Raw genomic sequence first — 25,652 nt, forward strand, 5'->3', positions numbered from 1 at the left:
GCTTAAAAACAACAGAAATTTATTTCCCATAGTTCTGGAGGCTGGGAAGTCCAAAATCAAGGCGAATTTGGTGTCTGGTGAGGGCCTGCTTTCTGGCTCTTAAATGGCAGCTTCTTGCTGTGTCCTCACATGGTGGAAGGGGTGAGAGTTGTCTTGCAGGCCTCTTCTTATAAGAGCACTAATCTTGTTCATGAGGGTGCCACCTCCTTGACTTCATCACTTCCCAAAGGCCCCACTTCCCATCACCTTGGGGAGGAAGATGTCAACATATGCATTTTGGGGGGATATAAACATTTAGACCACAGCACCGCATCTACCTACATTTGTTTCTGGGCTTTTTCTTCTATTTCATCAGTCTACTCTTGCACCAATACCATACTATTTTTTTTATTACTGTAATTTTGTCTTGATGGCTGGTAGGGCAGCCTTTATTTTCATATCTAGTAGGGCAAATCTTCCCCTCTTATTCTTCTTCAAGAATGACTTGGGTTTTTTGGCCCTGTCATCTTTCTTACATATTTTATTGATTGATTGATTGATTGAGATACAGTCTCTGTTGCCCAGGCTGGAGTGCAGTGGTGCAATCTTGGTTCACTACAACCTCCATCTCCCAGGTTCAAGCAATTCTTGTGCCTCAGCCCCCCTGAGTAGCTGGAATTACAGACATGCACCACCATGCCTGGCTCATTTTTGTATTTCTAGAAGAGATAGGGTTTTGCCATCTTGGCCAGGCTGGTCTCAAACTCCTGGCCTCATGTGATCTGCCTGCCTTGGCTCCCAAAGTGCTGGCATTGCAGGTGTGAGCCACCACGCCTGGCGGTAATCTTATTCTTTCAAAGTCCCTGTCCTTCCAGCTAAACCATTAGCCTCTGTCTAGGAATCCAGGTAATATCCATCCATCCATGCTTCTAGCCTGGGGGTGGGGCTGGGAGAAGCCTCTGATTATGAGACAGTCTAAGAAACTACCATATCTTGCCATTATGACTGTGAAGTAAGAGTTTGTGGAAAGGCTATGAACTGCAGTTTCTGTACAACCTCAGAGTGGAGCTTGCAGAAAAATTGCAAATCCATGTCTGACTGTCGCAACCTGAAAAAAATGGCTATTATTTTACCTTACTTCTACCCACCTTCCAATCTTGTTCAAGTTTTCTTATTGGCTAACTCTACCTTGAAGTCATAGTAGTAAAAGTAATTATCTGACTTAAAAGAAGTGATGGTGGTACCAAGTTGATGATGGACTGTCTAGCCCAGTGCTATATATTTGTGTTGATCTCAGTCATTTCCATGTATAGGTAAGGCATTGCTAGCCACCTGGTTTGGGAATGGCTTCCAGGAATAATACTCCTCCCCACCCTGCCAGTTCACCTGAGATTGTGGCATAAGGTACAGGGATCAGATGTTGTACTAGAATAACAGGCCTATGATGTTCAGCATTAGATGCATATGGTTGTTAAAGGAGAAGTAAGGTTTGAGATGTATGATGCCAAAAGCTAGTCTATTCAAATGTGAGATGCAGATATGTCTTGAAGTTAATGTTTAAAAGCTCATTATATCTATGTTTAAAATATTAGTCTCTCTTTCTTTATCCTTTGAATGACTGGTCTCAAAGTAACACTGCAACTTATAACAACATAACACTATTCTTAAAATGTTCTATTGTAGGCAATCAGGCAAGAGAAAGAAATAAAAGGCATCCTAATAGGAAAGGTACGAGTGAAATTGTCTCGGTTTTATGGTGACACAATCTTATATATAGAAAACTTTAAAAACTCCACCAAAAAGCCTGTTAGAACTGATAAATAAATTCAGTAGAGTTGCAGCAGACAAAATCAACATATAAAAATCAGCAGCATTTTTATACACTAATAGCAAACTATCTGGAAAGAAAATTAAGAAAACAATCCTATTTACAACAGGAACACACACAAAATAAAATAATTATGTGTAAATGTATCAAAGGAGGTAAAAGACCTAAAGACTGAAAACTTACATAAAACATTGATGGGCCAGGTATGGTGACTCATGCCTGTAATCCCAGCACTTTGGGAGGCTGAGGCAGGTGGATCGCCTGAGGTCAGGAGTTGGAAACCAGCCTGGCTAACATGGTGAAACCCCATCTCTACTAAAAACACGAAAAATTAGCCGGGTGCGGTGGCAGGGACCTGTAATCCCCAGCTACTTGGGAGGCTGAGGCAGGAGAATCGCCTAAATCCAGGAGGCGGAGGTTACAGTGAGCCGAGATCGTGCCATTGCACTCCAGCCTGGGCAACAAGAGCAAAACTCCGTCTCAAAATAAAACAAAATAAAACACTGATGAAATAAATTGAAGAAAACACAAATAAATGGAAAAATATCCTGCATTGGTGGGTTGGAAGAATTAATATTATTAGAATGTCTATACTACCCAAAGTGATTTACAGATTCAGTGCACTCTCTACCAAAATATGAATGTCAGTTTTTCACAAAAATAGAAAAACAAAGATTCATAAATTCATATGGAACCACAAGAGACCCTGAATAGCCAAAACAATCTTGGGCAAAAGAACAAAACTGGAAGCATCACACTACTAATTTCAAAGTATATTATAAATCAACTGTAATCAAAAGAGCATGGTACTGGCATAAAAACATTCACAGCAGTGAAACAGGATAGAAAGCCTAGAAATAAACCCAGGCATTTATGGTCAATTGATTTATGACAAAGGCACAAAAGAACACACAATGGGGAAATAACAGTCTCTTCAATACATGGTGTTTGGAAAAACTGGAAATAATCAATTATACGCACGCAGAAGAATGAAATTGGATCCTTTTCTCACAACATATACAAAAATCAACACAAAATGGATTAAAGATTATTAAAAGACCTAAAACTGTAAAACTACTAGAAGAAAACATAAGGAAAAAGCTCCATGGCATTGGTCTGGGTGATGATATTTTGGATATGATCCCAAAAGCACAGGCACTAAAAGCAAAAGTAGATGAATGGGATTGCATAAAACTGAAAAGCTCCTGCACAGCAAAGAAAACAATTAACAAAATGAAGAGACAACCCACAGAGTGGGAGAAAATATTTGCAAACCATAATATCAAAAATATATAAGGAACTCAACTCAATGGCAATAAGATAAATAACCTGATTTTAAAATGGGCAAAAGACCTGAACAGCCATTTCTCAAAAGAAGACATACCAATGGCCAACAGGTTCATGAAAAAATGCTCACCGTCACAGATCATTAGAGAAGAACAAATTAAAGCCACAATGAGCTGTCACTTCCCACCTGTTAGGATGACTGTTATCAAAAAGATAAAAGATTGCAAGTGTTGGTGAGGATGTAGAGAAAAGGGGACCCTTGTACACTGTGGGTGGGCATGTAAATTAGTACAGCTACTATAGAAAACAGAAAGGATGTTCCTCAAAAAACTAAAAATAGAACTACCATATTATCCAGCAGTCCTACTACTGGGTATATATTCAAAGGAAATGAAATCAGTATGTTGGAGAGACATCTACACGCTCATGTTTCTTTTCTTTTTTTTTTTTTTTTTGAGACGGAGTCTTGCTCTGTCGCTGGGGCTGGAGTGCAGTGGCCGGATCTCAGCTCACTGCAAGCTCCGCCTCCCGGGTTTACGCCATTCTCCTGCCTCAGCCTCCGGAGTAGCTGGGACTATAGGCGCCTGCCACCTCGCCTGGCTAGTTTTTTGTATTTTTAGTAGAGACGGGGTTTCACCGTGTTAGCCAGGATGGTCTCGATCACCTGACCTCGCGATCCGCCCGTCTCGGCCTCCCAAAGTGCTGGGATTACAGGCTTGAGCCACCGCGCCCGGCCCACGCTCATGTTTCTTGTAGCATTATTCACAATAGCCAAGATATGGAATCAACCTAAGTATCCATCAACAAATGAGTGGGTAAAGAAAATGTGGTACATATACATGATGGAATACTATTCAGTCTTAAAAAAAGGAAAGCCTGTTATTTGTGACAATGTGGATGAACCTGGAGGACCTTATGTTAAGTGAAATAAGCCCGACACAGAAAGACAAATACCAAATAATTTCACTTATACAAGCATACCTTGCTTCAGTGTGCTTCGCAGATAGTGTTTTTTTTTTTTTTTTAATAAATTGAAGGTTAGTGGCAGCCTTTGTTGAGCGAGTCTATCACCACCATTTTCCTAACAGCATGATCTCACTTTGCATTTCTGTGTTAGCATGTTAGCAGTAAAGTATTTTGAAATTAAGGTATGTGGCCAGGCGCGGTGGCTCACGCCTATAATCCCAGCACTTTGGGAGGCTGAGGCGGGTGGATCGCCTGAAGTCAGGAGTCCAAGACCAGCCTGGCCAACATGGTGAAACCCACTCTCTATTAAAAATACAAAATTTAGCTGGGCATGGTGGCAGGTGCATGTAATCCCAACTAAGGAGGCTGAGGCAGGAGAATCACTTGAACCTGGGAGGTGGAGGTTGCAGTGAGCTGAGATGGCTCCATTGCACTCCAGCCTGGGCTACAAGAGCGAGACTTCATCTCAAAAAAAAAATTAAGATACATACATTTTTAGACATAATGTTATTACACACTTAATAGACCACAGTATAGTGTAAACATAACTTATATGTACTGGAAAACCCCAGAATTTGTGTTTTGCTTTATAGTGATACTTGCTTTTTTTGTGACAGTTTAGAATCAAGCCTACAATATCTCTGAGATATGCCTGTTTGTGACATTTTAAAAAGCTGAACTTATAGAAGTAGAGAGGAGAACAATGGTTATTAGAGGCTGGGAGTGGGGACAGGGAAGGGGAAGTTGTTGGTCAAATTGTACAGTCCGAGTTAAATAGAAGATTAAATGCAACTAAAGCAATAAATGGTGAGCTGGAATTCCTCAGTTAGGAGGAATAAGTTTTGAGTCACAGCAGGGTGACTAAAGTCAATTATAATGTATTGGGTATTTCAAAATAACTAAGAGTGGGCTGGCCTTGGTGGCTCATGCCTGTTATCCTAGCACTTTGGGAGGCCGAGGTGGGTGGATTGCTTGAGCTCAGGAGTTCGAGACCAGTCTGGGCAACGTGGCAAAACCTCATCTGTATGAAAATATACAAAAAATTAGCCAGGTGTGGTGGTGCACGCCTGTAGTCCCAGCTACTTAGGTGGGTTGAGGCAGGAGGATCGCTTGAACCCAGGAAATTGAGGCTGCAAAGAGCCGAGATTGCGCCACTGCACTCTAGCCTGGGGGCCAAAGTGAGACCCTGTCTCAAAGAATGAAAACAAAAAAACCTCAAAAACAGAGAGTAAATTTCAAATGTCTTACCACTAAAAACAAGTGAGATGATATGATGGGTATGTTAATTATCTTGATTTAATCATTACACATTGTATACATATATCAAAACATCACATTGTACCCCACAAATATATATATATGATTTTTCAATTAAAATATTAATTTTGAAAAAGAAAAATGAAGAAAATTAAATTAAAAAAATTCTGTTGTGTAAGAAACAATAAATTATTAATAGAGCTATCTTCCAGCTCACCAGTTATCTCTTCAGTTGCATTTAATCTGCTGTTTAATTCATCTATTGGGTTTTTCATTTCAGTGGCTTTCTGTATTTTTCTAATAGTTCAAGTTGGGCGTTTTCCAAATATGTTTGCTCTTTGAAACGACATCTTTCTTTTTCTTGTTTTGAGCCCCTTCCTTTATGTTGTTAATTATTTAAGGCATACTTACTTTGAAGTTTCTGTGTTTGTGCTAATGGTTGAACACTTGGCAGGGTTGATCAAATCTATTGCTTACTCTGTCTGATTCTTGTTCACATATAACTTGTAATTTTGGACTATGAGCTCATCTATGGCAGCACTCTCTCTGTGGGAATCATATGCAGCCTTGGTTGAGAGCGTGCCCTCCAGAGTAGTTTTGTTTGTTACTGTCAGGAATCCTAAGGGTGTCACTGTCTTGAGGATCGTCATTAGGTTACATGACCAGTTTGGGAGTTCCTGGACTGCAGGTACTGTACAATCAAACTTTCTCACCTGACATGAGGTGAAGCCTCACAATTCCAACCCTTGGGGGAGATTTTTTCCCACTCCGAGACTAGGATAGAGCAGAAAAGCTTCCTTATAACCTCTTCACTCCCCTCTACCTCCTACCTCCACTCCATACAACTACAGAATTAACTCAAAAGCTTATTCCTTTGATATTTACTCCCCTCTCAATTTTTGGTCCCTGGGAATTTTCTTACTCACTCGAGCTCTTAGCTCTGCTTTTCAGAGGCCATCTATTATATTTTATCCATAATTTCTAGGTGCCTATTAATGGGAGGGTTTTCAGGTTGTCTAGTGAATCCTATTTCCAAGACCATGAAGCTTACTCTTTGTTTTTGTTAATCATTGTGTCCCTTTTGCCTGTTATAATGCCTGAAAAGAAAAAAAGTATTTGATTAATATTTCCTTTTTTTGGCGGTGGGGGACAGGGTCTCGCTCTGTAACCCAGGCTGGAGTGCAGTGGCGCGATATCAGCTCACTGCAACCTCAGCCTCCTGAGTTCAAGTGATTCTCCTGCCTCAGCCTCCTGAGTGGTTGGGATTACAGGAATATACCACCTTGTCTGGCTAATGTTTGTATTTTTAGTAGAGACAGGGTTTTGCCATGTTGGCCAGGCTGGTCTCAAACACCTAACCTCAAGTGATCCACCAGCCTCAGCCTCCCAGAGTGCTTGGATTACAGGCGCGAACCACTGTGCCCAGCCTCTCTTCTTTTGTTCTTAGTCTCTCTTGGTAACTGAGATCTTTAAACCTCTTGGCTGTCCCCCAGTGCCCAGCAGATCGTGGCCCACAGCAGGCACTCAAGATGTGTTTGTGGAATAAATTGAAAGAATAAACTGGACAGATGAGGACTCTGATACCAGAGATGTGAAGCAACTTAAGTCTCTGGAAGTTCCGTGCTGGTAAAGGGGATTTCTAGATGACATTGTTCACTCACATTTCTGTTTCCCACAGATTAACCCATCCCAGCAATCATAGGAAGACTTTCCCCCTCTAGTCCTGCCCTCTGGATCTGATTTGATTGGAGAGTGTGGTCCTGTGTGCCCACTCTCTTCTCCAGGTGTCAGGATGTCAGTACCTCGTACCCAAGAGCTGCAAGTCTAATGATCCCAGAGGGGTTGTTGGTGGCGGCAACTGAGAAGTAGGAGAGAGGAAGAAGGAAAGGGAAAGAGAGAGAGTGACCATCAAGGACAATGGAAATGCCCCGTGTGCTTCCAGATCGCCTCATCTGTGGTCTGTTGCACCATTGCTGATTTCCATTCTCTCTTTTTATTTATTATGATTAAATTTGAACTCTTGGTAAGAGGTCAGTTGTTTTAGCTAAGAATGACTTGATTGACTTATTCCTCTTAGTGCCAAGAATAACAAACCTTGCCCTAACTTGAGCCCTCCCTGGCTGTCTGGGAGTATACTCACTGTGGGCCGTGTGGGCATGGCAGTGGAGAGAGCCCTGAGCTGGGAGCTGGGAGCCCTTGGCTCCTGGCCAGGCACTGCCACTGTGTGACCATGGGCAAGTCACTTGCCCTCTCTGGACTCAGTTCTACCATCGGCAACTTAAGAGGATGATCTTTAGGAGTGTTTCCAGCTGTGACATCCTATGGTTCTATTTTATCTTCACTTATTCCTTTTCTAGTGCTTCTCCTTTCTTTATGGAGATCCAAGTTTCTGACATATAATTTTCCTTCTCTCTGAAAAACTTTCAACATTTCTCGCAAGGCAGGTCTACTAACAACAAATTCCCTCAGTTTTTGTTTGTGTGATTCTCTGCTAGAGATCAGAAACACGGTAACAGAAATGAAGAGTACTTCTTTTTTTTTGAGACAGAGTCTCGCTCTGTTACCCAGGCTGACATGCAGTGGCGCGATCTCGGCTCACTGCAAGCTCCGCCTTCCGGGTTCACGCCATTCTCCCGCCTCAGCCTCGTGAGTAGCTGGGACTTCAGGCGCCCGCCACCACGCCTGCCTAATTTTTTTTGTATTTTTAGTAGAGACACGGTTTCACCGTGTTAGCCAGGATGGTCTCAATCTCCTGACCTCGTGATCTGCCCTCCTCGGCCTCCCAAAGTGCTGGGATTACAGGCGTGAGCCACTGTGCCCGGCCTGAAGAGTGCTTTATCTTAGAATTTTTGTCTCTTTGCTTATATAACCCATCTGTTCTTGCATGTTGTCTACGTTTCCCATTACAGCTCTTAGCTTTTTTTTTTTTTTTTTTTTTGAGACATCATTTCGCTCTTGTTGCCCAGGCTGGAGTGCAATGGTACAATCTCAGCTCACCGCAACCTCCGCCTCCTGGGTTCAAGCAATTCTCCGCCTCAGCCTCCTGAGTAGCTGAAATTACAGGCACGTGACACCACGCCCAGCTAATTTTTGTATTTTTAGTAGAGACGGGGTTTCACCATGTTGGCCAAGCTGTTCTTGAACTCCTGACCTCACGATCCACCTGCCTTGGCCCCCCTCAACGTGCTAGTATTACAAGTGTGAGTCACTGCTCCGGCTTTTTTTTTTTTTTGACAGGATCTTGCTCTGTTGCCCAGAATGGAATGCAGTGGCACATGATCAGGGCTCACAGCAGCTTTGACCTCCCAGGCTCAAGCAATCCTCCACCTCAGCCTCCCACACATAGCTGGGACTACAGGCACGCACCATCATGCGCAGCTAATTTTAAAATATTTTGCAGAATCAGGGGTCTTGCTGCGTTGCCAGAGCTAGTCTCAAACTCCTGGTCTCAAGTGATCCTCGCACCTTGGCCTCCCAAAGTGCTGGAATTACAAGTATGAGCCACCATGCCCGGTCACCCTTAGCATCTTAATTATAGCTTTTAAAACATTTCTGGTCTGATTTAATTCCAACAGTTCTGCCATGTCTGAGTCTGGTTCTGATGCTTGCTCAGTCTCTTCAAACTGTGTTTTTTTGTGTTTTAGTATGCTTTATAATTTTTTCTTGATGGCCACACATGATGTGCTGGGTAAAAGGAACTATAGTCAACAGGCCTTTAGTGATTTGGTGGTCAGATGCTGCGGGGAAAGGAAGCGTTCGATATTCCTGTGATTAAGTATCAGTCTGTTGGAAAGCCTGTGCCCTTGGGCTGTGACTTTCACAAGTGATTCTCAGTCCCCCTCCTTAGGTGGAAAAGGGCGGCTAGAGGGGGCTGGAGTTGCCTATTTCTCTTCCCCTGGGTTATTGGGCTCTGATAGGTTAGGCTATGATAACCCTAAGCCCCAATAGGTTAGGCTATGATAAAACAGTTTGTATTGAGCACAGTCCTTATTTATTTATTTATTTATTTATTTATTTTGAGACGGGGTCTCACACTGTCACCCCTGCTGGAGTGCAATGGCATGAGTCTCCTGCTTCAGCCCCCCAAGTAGCTGGGATTACAGGTGCCCACCACCATGCCCGGCTAATTTTTTTGTATTTTTAGTAGAGATGGGGTTTCACCATGTTGGCTGGGCTGGTCTCAAACTCCTGACCTCATGATCCGCCAGCCTCAGCCTCCCAAAGTGCTCACAGGTGTGAGCCACCGCACCCAGCCGTCCTTCTTACAAAGAACAGAATGCCGTGGTGTATTTCAGAATGGCTACTTTTCACCTTCTCCTGCCGGAAGCACTACATTTTTCTCTCATCATCACTGTGAGAAGCTGTTAGAGCTCCTGTAGCTAAAACTCACGCAAGAGTGAGGACTCACCTGCGACTGGACTCCCTCAGGGCTTCACTCTCAGACTCGTCCATGCTGAGACTCCAGCAGTTACCAGTTACCATTCAGGTTTTCCTGCCCCAGTACTGGTTCCCGCAGTGGTTTCTGCTCAGGGTTTCTGTCCTGCTAAGTTGTGATTCTCTGTGCATGCCTGTCTGTCTCTCCAGTTTTGGGGTAGGATGCAGATGTATTAACTATAAAACAAATGAAGCAAGGTTAAAAATGAAGCATAGCAAAAAAGGCTGGAGGTGGAATCATGGGTGATTTTTCTTTCTCTGGGGAGACAGTTTTGCTCCGCTTACTGCATTTTCTATGTTTCCTTTAGTGAGAATGTATCTCTCTTGTAATGGCAAACAAACCACATTAAAATGATATTTTAAAGGCTGTTCCATTTTGTGCTGCTGGGAGATGGGAGACCTGATTGACCCTCATGTCCATGCCCAGACCCACCAGGGACATCGATGGGTTGGAAGGTGTCAGGGGAATGTGTTGGTGAAGAGATGAGAGCCCCACAGCTCCCCGTGTTGGCAGCAGCTGCTCAAACAGAGGCTATTCTGCTTAAAAAAATAAAGATGGGGTCATCCTTATGCCCTGGAACGGTCCTAGGGAAAAGGAATTAGTTGCCTTCTAAGGGAATCTGGAGGGCAGAAGCAGCACTGCTGGGGGAAGCCTCAAGCTTTCAAGGACCCAATTTTTTGCTTAATAGAAGAAAGACTGGCCAGCCTTGCAAACTGTCCAAGATTAGAGCCAGTATAGCCTTGAGAGACAGTGAGCCCCTCGTCATTGGGAGAGTATAACCGAGGCTGCTGACCACCGTCAGGGACACTGTAGTGGACCTTTCCGGTAGTGCTTTGAGACTGTGGTAGAGGAGCTCAAAGCTGCCCTTTCGTTTGTTAAGGGAGAAGGAAAGCTTGGAAGAAGAGGAATTAATGCCATCATGGCCAAGAGAGGGACCTTTCAAGTCAGACAGCTGGCTTTAAGCGCTGGATCTGCAACTTACTAGCCGTGCAATTTTAGGCAAGTTGCTGCACCTCTCTGTGACTCAGTTTTCTCATCTGCAAAATGGGTGAAATAACAGGGTGGCTGTGATCAATAAATGAGATAGCACATGAAGGGCTTGCTGCAGGGCCCTGTACACAAGAGCTCTGTAAATGAGATTGGCGATGGGGTCGTTCTTTTCCAAGGCACCAGAGATCCCAGGCCTCCTGCAACTTGCCCCACTCCCAAGTCACTCATTTCCTCATCTGTCGGCCTTGTTATGTTTGGAATTTTAGCATCTGTTGGTCAAAAGTCATATTCTGTATTTGGCTGAACTAATTTTGTCCCAGATTATTTCTAACAGAGTCAACATTCTTCCCCCTCCTGCCTCTGAATCTTCTCAAAGGTAGACATTCTCCAGGCAGGCTGCTCTCTTAGCTTGGTTTCCTTGGCCTCCGTCCCCGTGTCTGTGCCCAGAATGTAATAACAAATCCCATCTCCCAGCCAGGAGCTGGGTGCCCAGGAATTCCGGCCCTGCTCGGCCAACGCTGTTTGCCAGCGCATCTGTTTCTAATCAGTGCAGCAGGATGCATTCTTTCTGCCGAGTGTGCAGGCCCGGAGCCTGGGGACTGTGCTAATTGATTGCTAAATGGATCTTGTCATTTCCAAAAGAGGCCTCTAGGCCTGCCCTTTGCTCTGCCTCTGCTCTCCACGGGCCAAAGAGCTTAAGAATTAACTCGTCCACTGCCTTTGATGGGAGGCAAGGACTGTCTCAAACTTCAGTGCTAAGAATGCACCAGGAGCCTTGGAAAAGCCTCTGCTCTTTGTAAAGAGATTCACGGCTGAAAAAGCCCTGCCATAGACGTGACCCCATTTGATTCTCCTGGTGGCTTATAGGGGGAGGCCTGACCCCACTGGACATATGAAGAAATAAAGGCTCAGGGGTGTGAGTTGAGTGGCCTGGGTCACCCAGAGCTGCTAGCAAGGGTGAGACTGTCTTGAGCCCTACTCATGCTGGGTCCAGGTTCTGTCCCCAGACCTCAGCCCATTGGCAGTGTCTGGCCGGGGCTTGCTATTGAGATTGCAGAGAAAGTGGACAGCACAAGGTCTGCTGACGGGGCTGTCTGGGTCAGCAGGACACTCACAGGTGTCTTGGTGTCTAGCTGCCCTGTCCTGATGACAGCACCAGAATGGGGAAGATGCTTCTCATGTTCAGGGGTGTAGCGCTGCACCTCAACCTTCCTTCCCTAGCAGTACAGCCCCTCCCATCCCAGCATCCTTGCACCAAGGCCTCTGGGCTTCCCTGGCACTTACAGAAGTATTGAGTCACCATCTGTTTTCTTGTCTGTCTCCCCAGCTTGAAGCCAGGGATTGTTGTCTTTCTGCCTCTAAATCTCTACCTAGAACAGGGTCTGCTCATAGTAGGTGGTCAATACATAAATGCAGAATGAATGAATGAATGATTCGTCCTGGACTGTTTTCTGTGATTTCCTTCTCCTTGGTCTCTTGGCAGAATTGGTCAGAGAACAAGATTTCAGTTTACTCTCAGCAGAACCCTTTAGCACTCAGACGCCTCAGTTCCTGACAAAATCTCTCAGCTTCAGTCTTCACATATGTCAAATGGGATGATTCTGTGTGTCCACCATGGGCTGGTTGGAGGACCAGTTGAGATAATGGAAATTTGAACATTATGCTCATGTGAATGCTGTGTGTGTGTGTGTGTGTGTGTGTGTGTGTGGTTGGTTTGGTTGTTTTTTGTTTGTTTGTTTGTTTTGAGAGGGAGTCTCCCTCTGTTGCCCAGGCTGGAGTGCAGTGGCATGATCTTGGCTCACTGCAACCTCCACCTCCCAGCCTCAAGTGATCCTCCAGCCTCAGCCTCCTGAGTAGCTGGGACTACAGGTGTGTGCCACCACGCCTGGCTAATTTTTTTATTTTTCACAGAGGCAGGGTCTCCCTATGTTGCCCAGGCTGATCTCAAACTTCTGGCCTCAAACAATCTTCCCACCTCGGCTTCCCAAAGTGCTGAGATTACAGGTGTGAGCCACCACACCCTGCCTGTTTTAATCTTTAAAACAAAATTCAGGGCTCAATTCTCTTCCAGAAGCTTCCTCATTGGCTCACACTGCCAAAAGGGCTTATTGTGGAATCAGGGGTGCAGAGAAGTTCCTTCAGCCTGTAAAACTATGTACGGTATCAAAGTAACTCTTGGTCTAGACTAAGTGGCTCAGATAGACAGCACCCAGAAGAAGGGGGCATTCTCAGCCTTGTGAGTCCCAGATCCCGGGTCCTCGCCACCTTGGGGCCCCTTTCCGCTATTCTTCCCCTCTTCCCTACATCAAGACTCAAGTTAAGAAATCAAAGAGAACCATGCTTAACTCCTGGATCTCCTTCTTCCTAGCTCTGTGACTTTGGGGAAATTATTTAAGCCATCTGATCTTACCATGTTAGGATGGGGCCAATAGCACAGCTTGCAGGGTGTTGACAGGAATTACTGAACTATTGTACAAAATATGCTTCACAGTGGGTGGGCATGTGTTAAGTGCTCCGTAAGTGCTAGTTATTCTGGTTGTGCTGGAAGCCCCCTAATTCTCTGTCTCTTCTCCCTTGGCCATGAAGTCCTCTGCCATCTGATCACCCCACTGACACTTTTACAAAGGCCTCTCGTACTCTTAATTGCAAAATCCAAAGGAAAAGAGCTTCATTCTTACCCTCTGTAGCCTCTTGGCAGCATTTGACACCATGACCTTTTCCTTCTTGAACATTCTCTCCTCCCTTAGTTTCTAGGTTAAAACACTCCCTTGGTTCTCCTACTTCCCTGACCGTTCTTCTCTGTCTCTTTCATGCGTTCTTTCTTGGCCACAGTCCTAACGCCTGCTCTTCCCCAGAGTCCTGTGTGTTTTTTCTCAGTTAGTAGCTACCAGAGTTTACAGGCACAAAATACACAGTCCCTGCCCATGAGAGCTTATAATCTGGCAGTACTCAAGCTAACTGGCACCTATTGAGGATCTGAGAGAAGCCAGGCGCTGTGCTTTGTGCTTTTAATGTGTCATCCCATCTGACACTTGTAGACCGACCAGGGCTCACATCCCAGCCCCATCACGTCAGTCCCTGGGAACAGCAGCAGATATTCCCCAGGTCCTCTCACCGGTGGGGAAGGAGATGGTAAGCAATGCCAGGACCTAGGCTGGTGTGGGGGTGAGCCTGCCCGCCAGCCTATACAACCCCAAGCTCTGGGGCAAACAGGCATAGAGAGAAAGGGCTGGTGATTTACAGTTGCAAAACTAATGTCTTGTCTCCTGCTTTGCCACTCATTTGCTGTGTGACCCTGGGTAAATCACTTTACCTCTCTGAGCCTCAGAGATATCAGTGAGGCCCAGTATATGAGTGCTGAGTAAACAAGATGTAAATTTTTGTCATCTTTAAAGCACTTTCAGGCATATGATCCAGTCGGATCCTGACAAAGAAATGACTTGCTTGAGGTTCCGGCTAAGCTGGAAATTCCAATTGGATCTCCTGACTTGTGGGGACACCATTTGGTCAGTTCCACAATGTTGGGGGCCCTTTACATATATGACCCCATTTGCTTTTCCCATCTATCCTGGTGACAGTATGATCATGCCTATTTTATGAATGAGAAAAATGAAACCCCAAGAAGTTAAGCGATGTGTCAAAGGCCCACACAAGTGGTGGGAACCAGGCTCTGTCCCGGAGCTGTGCTCCTTCTGCTACAGGACACTGCTATTTGGTCCCTACATTCACCAGCGGCCACCTGATCCATGATTTGGTTTCGAATGCGCCAGCCTCCCAGGAACACCATTAACTATCTTGGGCCAGGTATTCACCCACCATCTTACACAATAAATAGCTTTAAACAAGTTAATGTTTTGTGGCAACCTGTTCCCAGAATCATCTTTGAGAGAACTGGGAGAGTGGGGGGGGGGGGAATTAATGATAGGAATGTGGGAGATCATCATTCTCTCTCAAGAGATTGGATTATGGGACATCCCTGGGGCTTCTCAGAGCCCCCAAAGCCCTGTGTGTAAAATCACGTCGGGTATGATTACTGAGTACCTGAGCTAAGTGACTTGATGTGAATTATCTCATTTAATGCTGACATAGACCCTATGTGACAGATGCTATTTTTATCCACAAGTTACAGATTCAGAAACCGAGACCAGAGAGTGCACAGCTACTAAGTGGTGGAGCCAGGATTTGAACCTGGACAGTCGGAGTCCTTAGACTGAGCCCCCAAGTGCCACCTCACAGTGGCGGAGGACCAGGGGGTCTCTGAGGTGCCTCGCAACTCAGTGGTTGACTGAGCCTTTTCTCTCTTTCTCTCTGTCACTCCAGCCAGCCTTCTTCTCTAGTTCTAGTTCTGGAAGCTTCCTTCCCTCTCCACTCAGCGACGCTGCTGGAGATGCTGGCAGAACCCTGATGGCCGCATCCGTGTCTGGTCTGTGAACTGTGTCTCAGTCAGTGCCCTAAGCTCCTCCTTGGCAGTCCAAGGCGGAGTTGGTCAGAGCTTATGTTCACATTTTAAAGATTTATTCTGCTCTTCATAGGATACTGTTAAAGACTAAAACAAAACTCAGTGGAAACATATTTATGGGTGCTGATGGGATTGCTGCCATGTGACGAGGTTGGGAAATAGTTTTCTTGGGTGCATGTCGAGCTTTAGAATGGCCAGGAGGGGTGGGGGAGCAGGGACTCACTTCTTGGCTAGCTCTGCAGTTTTACACCCTGCTTCCCAGCGATCCAATTGGATTATTCTTCCCTGTTTTGGAGAGCTGTTGCTTTTGTGAGTCCATGCCTCTCCCAGGCAAGGCGGCTTAGGGAGTGGTCCCGAAGGTCCTTCTCTAACCTGGTCCTGCGTGCTCTGTACTTCGAATGAAGTCCTCATTGTTTCTGGCACGTGAAGGACTCTTCTTGGCTTCCAATGTAGATGCAAGGTTTTCGTTTAACAGGTTATTTCTGTCCTAAGCTGTGAAGAAGAATCAAAAATATATATACCTCATAGCTATCTTTCCCACACTCCAAACTGCTGGCTTCTCAAAGGCACTGCAGTTGTTATTATTAATATTATTTTCCTCCAGGGCATGGCCCAGAGAGGCCCGAGGGGGCTGGGACAGCATGGGCATGTTCAGAGCACAGGCCGGGGACCAGCACAGAACTTCCAAGCAAGCAAGGGCCAAGGCCTAAGCAGGGACCAGGTGGCAACTGGGGGCCCAAGGGTGGGGCCCAGGACAGGAAGGAGCCACAGGCAGGAGGGCAGCACCTAGCCCAAGCTGGGAAGGCAGCTCCAAAGTAGCAGAGTTGGAATCATGGGCCCACAGTGGTGTCATGAAGTGCAAGCAAGTGACCCCCTGCCAGGGTGGGAGGTATGTCCCAAAGCCAGACAGAGTGTGAGCCCTGTGCCTGGGCTATGGGCAGCTTTCCTGGGAGATGGAAGGAGAGATGTTCACTACACTGTCCCCCACTGGCAGCCAGGCCCTGCCAGGGCAGGTGACTGCAGCCAGGGGTCAGGACAGTTTGCTGACTGGAAGCCAGGTGGGATGAGGTGTGCAGTGCAGAGGTAAAAACATGCTAGCATGGTCCAGGAGGCTAATGTGGTCTGAGCAGATAGGGAGCCTCTAGGTCAGGGGAGGGGAGAGAACTGTTCTACCCAGTTTAGCCACAATGTTGCATTCAGCTCTTTCCAACACATTTGTAATATTAAATTAAACGTTTAATTTAATTTTATAAATAAGAATTGCATTCACATGGTTCAAGTGCAAAAATAAAATATATAAACGGGGAAACAGCAAAAAACCTCTTCATTTACTCCACCCCATTCCCCCACCCCAAAGAGTCTCCTCTGTAAATATTGGCATTAGTTTCCTGAATATTCTCTGGAATGATTTTAAGTTTAAATAAGAAACTATAAATATATGATTTAAAAAATATATTCTCCTTACAGTAAAGGTAAAATAGGCTGGGCACAGTGGCTCACACCTGTAATCCCAGCACTTTGGGAGGCCAAGGAGGGCGGATCACCTGAGGTCAGGAGTTCGAGACCAGCCTAATCACCATGGAGAAACCCCATCTCTACTAAAAATACAAAATTAGCCAGGCGTGGTGGTGCATGCCTGTAATCCCAACTACTCGGGAGGCTGAGGCAGGAGAATCGCTTGAACCTGGGAGGTGGAGTTTGCACTGAGCCAAGATCATGCCATTTTACTTCAGCCTGGGCAACAAGAGAGAAACCCCATCTCAAAAACAAAAAAAAAAAAGGTAGAATACTGTACACTTTGTTCTGCAATTTGCATCCTTATTCCTTTTTACCACTGGGTAATATATTTTAATAACATCTTTATCCATGGCATCAGCTGACATTTTGCATCTGTGATGAGAAGTGTAAGTTCCTTCCTTACAGTATTTCAATCTCACTGAATCCTCATAGCAACCTTACATGCATGGTAGGTACTACAGTTGTGCACCACGTAATGACATAACAATCAGCAATGGACCACATATGCAATTACAATGGAGCTGGAAAATTCCTATTGCCTAGTGACGTTGTAGCCATCATAATGTCGCAGTGCAACACATTAATCAAATGTTTGTGGTGATGCTGGTATAAACAAACCCACTCCACTGCCAGTCATATGAGTATAACACGTACAGGCTGGGCATGGTGGCTCATGCCTGTAATCGAAGCACTCTGAGAGGCCAAGGCGGGTGGATCACTTAAGGCCAGGAGTTTAAGACCAGTCTGGGCAATGTGGTGAAACCCTGTCTCTACAAAAAATACAAAACTAGACTGGCATGGTGGCATGCTACCATGATTCCCAAGTCCAACTACTTGGGAAGTAGCTGCAGTGAGCCGTGATCCTACCACTGCACTACAGCCTAGATGACAAAGTGACAGAGTACAGAGTGAGACACTGTCTCAAAAAAAAAAAAGAAAGAAAAGGACAATTACGTACAGTGCCTAATACTCGATAATGATAATAAACTACTAATGTTACTAGTTTATGTATTTACTATGCTACTTATTATTTTAGAGTATATTCTCTCTACTTACGTAAAAATGTTAACTGTAAAGACTATTTCAGATGACTAAACATACTCTGTTGGCCGGGTGCAGTGGCTCACACCTGTAATCCCAGCACTTTGGGAGACCAAGGCAGGCGGATCACCTGAGGTCAGGAGTTCAAGACCAGCCCGGCCAACATGGTGAAACCCCATCTGTACTAAAAAATGCAAAAATTAGCTGGGCGTGATGGCACGTGCCTGTAATCCCAGCTACTCAGGAGACTGAGGTACCAGAATCACTTGAACCCAGGAGGCGGAGGTGGCATTTAGCCGAGATTGCACCATTGCACTCCAGCCTGGGCGACAGAGAGACTCCATCTCAAAATAAATAAATAAATAGCAAATAAATAAACTCTGTTGATGGGCCAGCAATATTGGGATGAGCAATAAAACAAAAGCTTACATAAATCACTAATTATTTTTCTTCTTCATACAATTTGTTTTCTTGCCTTATTTATTTAGAGACACAGTCTTGCTCTGTCACCCAGGCTGGAGTGCAGTGGCATGATCACGGCTCACTGCAACCCCCACCCCCTCAGCTCAAGCAGTCCTCCCACTTCAGCCTCCCAAGTAGCTGGGACTACAGGCATGCGCCACCATGCCTAGCCAAATTTTGTATTTTTTGTAGAGACAGAGTTTCATCATGTTGCCCACTCTGGTCTCGAACTCCTGGGCTGAAGCCATCTGCCCATCTCAGCCTCCCAAAGTGCTGGGATTACAGGCATGGGCTACCACACCTGGCCCTTCTTGCCTTATTTTTAGAAAAATCACTAACTATATGGTTATAATTAATATTTTTACATAATTTCTGTTCTATTGATAGCAGTAATCCACTTTAACATTATTATTATTATTATTTTTAGACCCTAAGACTCTGTTGCCTAAGCTGGAGTGCAGTGGTGTGATCATAGCTCACTGCAGCCTCAAATTCCTTGGCTCAGCCTCAAATTCCTTCCATCTCAGCTTCCTGAGTTGCTGGGTGGCGCATGCCACCATACCTGGCTAATTTTTAAAGAAAATTTTATAGAAATGGAGTCTTTCTTTGTTGCCCAGTCTGGTCTCTAACTCCTGATTTCAAGTGATCCTCCCAGTTTGACCTCCCAAAGTAGTAATGAGCTTAAAAAAAAAAAATAAAATGTATTCAAATGTATTTTCATGTACATGTAACAAATTTTCTCATGCACCCCATAAACTTGAATGAAAAAGAAATTTTTAAAAGTATTTTCATCAGGCCGAGTGTGGTGGTTCACGCCTGTATCCCAGCACTTTGGGAGGCCGAGGCAGGTGGATCATTTGAGGTCAGCAGTGAGACAAGTATGGACAACATGGTGAAACCCGTCTCTACTAAAAATACAAAAAAAATGAGTTGGGAGTGGTAGTGCACGCCTGTAATCCCAGCTACTCAGAAATCTGAGGCATGAGAATCACTTGAACCCAGGAAGCGGAGGTTGCAGTGAGCTGAGATTGTGCCACTGCACTCCAGCCTGGGTGACAGAATGAGATCCTGTCTCAAAAAAAAAAAAAAAAAAAAAAGTGTTTTCATCAAATTGAGGTGAATGTAAAAATTAAAAATGATTTTTTTTTTTAAAGTTCTTCTCTTCTAAATCAAGTATCAGCAAAATAAGGTCCATGGTTTTGGGCCTGTTTTTGTAAACAAGCATTTATTGAACACAGCCGCATCTATTCCTTTACATACTGTCTATAGCTGCTTTTTTGCAACAACACCAGAGTTGAGTGTTTATAACAGAGATCATATGTCCTACAAAGTAAAAAATGTTTATTGTCTGGCCCTGTGAGAAAAAGTTTGTTGACCTCATTCCAAATTATCTATTAAAATTAAAGGTAAAATATAAGTTATAATTAATATGAAACTAATAAAGTTATTTAATAAAATCATTTTTAGTTTTTGATAATTTAATTAAATCTTACTAAATATTTTTATTAAAAAGCTATTTGCAATTCTGCAGTTCAACGTCTGACAATGTAAAGAATTAGTATCATGCTTCATGTATATCAGGGGTCTCCAGCCCCCAGGCCATGGCCTGTTAGGAACAGGGCGGCGCAGCAGGAGGTGAGTGGCAGGCGAGTGAGTGACGCTTCGTCTGTATTTACAGCCACTCCCCATTGCTCACATTACTGCATGACTCCATCTCCTGTCAGATCAGTGGTGGCATTAGATTCTTATAGGAGCGCAAACCGTATTGTGAACTGCGCATGTGAGGGATCTAGGTTTTGTGCTCCTTGGTTTTTTTTTGTTTGTTTTTTTGAGATGGAGTTTCACTCTTATTGCCCAGGCTGGAGTGCAATGGCACAGTCTTGGCTCACTGCAATCTCCATCTCCCAGGTTCAAGCAATTTTCCTGCCTGAGCCTCCCGAGTAGCCAGGATTACAGGCGCTCGCCACCATGCCTGGTTAATTTTTGTATTTTTAGTAGAGACTGGGATTCACCAGTTGACCAGGCTGGTCTCAAACTCCTGACCTCAAGTGATCCACCTGCCTTGGCCCCCCAAAGTGCTGGGATTACAGGCATGAGCCATCGTGCCTGGCCAAGGGATCTAGGTTGTGTGCTCCTTATGAGAACATAATGTCTGATGATCTGAGGTGTAACAGTTTCATCTGGAAACCATTTCCCACATCGTGTCCATGGAAAAATTATCTTCCACGAGATCGGCCCCTGGTGCCAAAAAGGTTGGGGACCACTGATGTATATTACATCTAGGCCTAGATCTATACAAATCTAAGACTAATATGAATTATTTAAGATTGCAAAGCATCCGTCAGCCACTCTTGTGCAACTCTTGAGAATGCCGTATTAATTTATGAATAGCTCTAGAACAACTAATAGGAGCATCAAAGAAGCAAGAAAACAACTCAATGCCCCTGGAAAATGTGATCTATTGAATGCAAGGATCTGGTGCATTCCTGCTACATGACAGGAAAGATTTTGCAAGTTATTTCATGTGTCTTTTCTTTCTTTCACTCAAGTGTTTCTGCTGCTTGCATCCTCTCTGCTCAGTGTCCAACCTTGGCATTGGCAAAACCCACAAACCTTCATGATATTTAAGGGTAAAGCTTTGGACAGTAACGGCGTTGAAGCAGTTCCTGGGGTCTGGACGGTGTTAGTCGTGAGAGCAGCTGTTTAGGGCTGGGGCTGTGCTGTGCCAAGGCTGAGGCAGGATCCCGAGTTACAGGCAACCCAGTGCTTGTTAATCGACTGATTTATTTTTGTGGGTTTGTGATATGCACGGCCTAGAACTCAGGGCCTAAGTGTTAAGTTTAATTCTGGTCTGGGGAGAAGCTTTCAGGACTCAGAATTTTACCTTGAAGAAGAAAATCTTTTTTCTCTGCCTTGTCCTTACCCCTGTACCTCTTCATCCCAATCCTCTTTCTCCCTCTTCTCTCTGAAGGAATGTCTTGGGGACACTTACCCCATGCACAAGGCCAGAACTGGACCAGGATGTGGACATTACATGGAAGGACCTTTTGACTTGCTGGAAGTCAGGGGTTCTAACAAGGAGGCCACCTGACACTCGAATGGGCAGCTGGCAGAGGAGGTGGGCGCCTGCCCCCAGAGGTGCTCAGCCATGGGTTCATGGTACTAGAGAATTTCTGTGTGGGATAATGGGTTGGTTTGGAGAAAGATTCTTGATTCCAATCACCCTAGGGAGTCCATATCCAGCCTTGGGAATATCATCCCTTCCAGTCTTTATCTGGATACTGAGTTATGGGTGGGGGTGAAGATGGTGGTTATGGGTGGGTTGGACTTGCAGATTAGCCAAGTGCAGACCAAAATAGCCAACCATTAACTCGGCGGGACCAGCCTCCTGAGGACTGAAGTTTCCAGGAAGGTCTTGAGTAGAATGTGACCCAGCCTCCCATCTCTGAGGCATTTCCTGAGAAACCACTTGCTCTCCCAATCAAACTTGCTCCCATTATTAATGATCTGAAGCTCTTTAATAGGAGACAGCCTGAGGCTGCGGGCAGAGAATCAGCTTCAAAGTCAATGAGTTGGATGTAAGTTTGAGTTTTGCCAATTATTAGCTATGTGAACTTGGTCAAGGTATTTACATTGACTCAGTTTCCTCGTCTGCCAATGGATATAGTGACACCCATATCTACCATACAAGGCTGTTGGTGGGGCGAAGGGAGGAATGGATCTGGACAGGGTTTGTCAATCAGAGGGTGTTCTTCCTTCTTCCCCAACCCCCACTGACTACCTGGCATTCGAATGCCTCTCCTATTTCAGGAGAATCCCAGAACAGATGGGAAGCAGGACCCTCTTAGAATAAGAGAACTAAGTAAGGAAAGATGTTCCTCTCCTCTCCTTCCTGACACATAGGGAGTGCCAATGACCTGGACTCAACTGTGTCCAGGCTTTTACCTGGGCCCTGTAATCCTGAGGGAGTAACACAAAGACCCCCATGCCCCGTGGTAGGGTGGTATAAGAGGGTTCTGGGGTCCAGTGTGGGTGGTGCCGGGAATGGTAACTGACTATTTAATCACAGCAGCCGAATTAGGGTTACAGTTAATGTGGCTGGGCACCTTCCCAACATTCATTTCCTCCTTCTCCTTAAAATAACTATGATTAAATTCAGATATCCACTCTTGCCTCAAGTGGTCTGTGTGCCTTGAGGGCAGCCCATCCCACCACAGTTTTAGGGATGGACCTGGGTTGATCTAAATTTAAATAATCTAACTTGTCTTGCCAGGGATTGGTTCAGCACTCTAGATTTAAGTCAATCAGCTTAAGGAGTTCCCCTAACCATAGTTATTGGCTAGGGGTAAGCAAGTGACTTAGGTTGGACCAATCAGACTAAAGGGAAAGACTTCAATTCCATGATTAAGGAAGAGGCTCATCGGTCTTGAACACCTAGAATATTGCCAGCACTCCAACACGGCCCCTTGTGTACCTTTTCCTTGTGTACCTAACCCCAGCCCTAAACAATTGCTCTCATGACTGACACCATCCAGACCCTAGGAACTGCTTCAATGCCGTTACTGTCCAAAGCTTTACCCTTAAATACCGTGAAGGTTTGTGAGTTTTGCCAATGCCAAGGTTGGACACTGAGCAGAGAGGATGCAAGCAGCAGAAACACTTGAGTGAAAGAAAGAAAAGACACATGAAATAACTTGCAAAATCTTTCCTGTCATGTAGCAGGAACGCACCAGATCCTTGCATTCAATGGATCACATTTTCTAGAGGGAGAGGATGACCCCTCCCTCTTCCCAGAAATAACTACTATCCTGACTTTCAAGATAATATCTTTCTTGCTTTTCATTTGCTTATCATCTCTCCTATGTATTCACCCCTAAACAAGATGTGTTCATTTTGCATATTTTGACATATATATATTTTAAAGAAATTGAATTATTCTAAATGTATCCTTTTGTATTGTTTGTTCAACATTGTATTTGTAAGCTTCATTTACGTTGTTGATGGCTATGTGGCATTCAATTTATGAATATACTACAATTCATTTATCTGATCTCCTATTTTTGGAGATCTGGGCTGTTTCTCGTATTCTGGTTTAACAAGAAAGCTGCTACACACATTCATTGTTCATCACTTTTGGTGCAGATACACTGCATGAGTTTGTCTAAGTATGCTCTATTTATTCAACTTTACCAGAAAATGCCGAACTGTTAATCAAAGTGGTTACACCAATTTATTGTTCTCTCTTTTTTTTTTTTTTTTTGAGACGAAGTCTCGCTCTGTCGCCCGGGCTGGAGTGCAGTGGCCGGATCTCAGCTCACTGCAAGCTCCGCCTCCTGGGTTTATGCCATTCTCCTGCCTCAGCCTCCTGAGTAGCTGGGACTACAGGAGCCCACCACCTCGCCCGGCTAGTTTTTTGTATTTTTTAGTAGAGATGGGGTTTCACCGGGTTAGCCAGGATGGTCTCGATCTCCTGACCTCGTGATCCTCCCGTCTCAGCCTCCCAAAGTGCTGGGATTACAGGCTTGAGCCACCGTGCCCGGCCTATTGTTCTTATAAGCAGTGTATAAGAGTTCCTGCAGCTACACATCCTCACTAAGCACCTGGTAGTGTCAGCATTTGACTGTCCTTATGGCATGTATGTAGTAATATCTCTTTGTGGTTTCAATTTACATTTTCCTGATTATAAATGAGATTGAGCACATTTTTATGTGTTTATTAGCCATTTGGATTTCTTCTTTTATGAAGTGCCTAGAAAGAATTTTGCCTTTTTTTTTTTTTTTTTTGAGATGAGGTCTCACTCTGCTGCCCAGGCTGGAGTGCGGTGGCATGATCACAGCTCACTGCAGCCTCAACCTCCTGGGTTCAGGCGATCCTCCCACCTCAGCCTCCCAGGTAGTTGGGACTACAGTCATGCACCACCATGCCTGGCTAATTTTTATATTTTTGGTAGAGACAAGGTTTTGCCATGTTGCCCAGGCTGTCCTGCACCTTCTGGGCCCAAGTGATTTGCTTTGCCTCAGTCACCGAAGTGCTAGGATCACGAGTGTACACCACTATGTCTAGCCTCCAATTTGCTGTTGAGTTGTATTTATATAGTTTTGTTACTACTTTTTTGGTCAGTTCTTTGAGTTGCAAATATCTTCCCTCACTCTGTGAATTGTTTTTTCCCTCTTTTAAGAGCAGAAGTTTTTAATTTTAATGTAGTAGAGTTTATTAATGTGTTCCTTTATGACTTGTACTTTTTTTGAATATGTTTAAGAATTTCTTCTCTGCCAGCTGCGGTGGCTCATGCCTGTAATCCCAGCATTTTGGGAGGCCAAGGCAAGCAGATCAGGAGTTCAAGACCACCCTGGCTAACATGGTGAAACCTCGTCTCTACTAAAAGTACAAAAATTAGCCAGTCATCGTGGCAGGTGCCTGTAATGCCAGCTACTCAGGAGGCTGAGGTGGGAGAGTTACTTGAGCCCAAGAATTTGAGGATGCAGTGAACTATGATAGCACCACTGTACTCCAGCCTGAGCAACAGAATGAGATCCTGTCTCAAAAAAAAAAAAAAAAAGATAAGATAAATAAAAATATGCCTCTGACATATATCATGGTTCTTATTCCATCTGGAGTTGATTTTTGTGTATGGTGCAAGATAAGGGTACAATTTTCACCCCCTCCCCGCAATATGAATACTCAGCTACTCAAGACCCATTTACTTATTGCAAAGTCTTCCCTTTTCTCCCTCTCTGCAATCCATCTCTGTTATACACTGTGTCCATATTAGCATGAACCTATTTCTGGACTCTCTTTTCTGTTCTATTGGTCTATTGGTCCATCCCTGAGCCAACACTACATTGTCTTAATTACTACAGACTTATAATAATCTTTATATTTGGTGAATCAAATTCTTCTACCTTGTGAGGGAAATTTCAAGGGTCTCTGAACTATTCTTGTTCCACTGCATTTTCATACAAAGTTTAGAATGAGCACATCAAGTTCCACAAAATATAAAATAAGTAGCAGGGATTTTAATTCAATAAAATCAAATTGGGAAGACTGTTGAGTTTGCCAGCCCACAAACAAAGTATATTTCTGCGTTTATTTAAGTCCTTTTAAAAAAATAGCTTCAATGGGGTTTGCTTGACTTACAATAAAATGCACATATTTAAAGTGTACAATTCAATAAGTTTTGACATATGTATACACCCATGAAACCAACATTACCATCAAGATAATGAACATATCCTTCAGCGGCTAAGATTTCTTCCTGCCCCAGTATAATCCCTCCTCCCCAGTGCACCCCACCTTTGCCTTCATAATGATATTGAACTTTTTTCCTTTTTTTCTTTTTTCTTGAGACAGAGTTTCACTATCACTAATTTATATATATATATATATATATATATTTTTTTTTTTTAGTAGAGATGGGGTTTCACCATGTT

Source organism: Trachypithecus francoisi, unplaced genomic scaffold (genome assembly GCF_009764315.1).
Source record: "Trachypithecus francoisi isolate TF-2019V2 unplaced genomic scaffold, Tfra_2.0 Lachesis_group20, whole genome shotgun sequence".
In the NCBI taxonomy this organism is placed as follows: Eukaryota; Metazoa; Chordata; class Mammalia; order Primates; family Cercopithecidae; genus Trachypithecus; species Trachypithecus francoisi.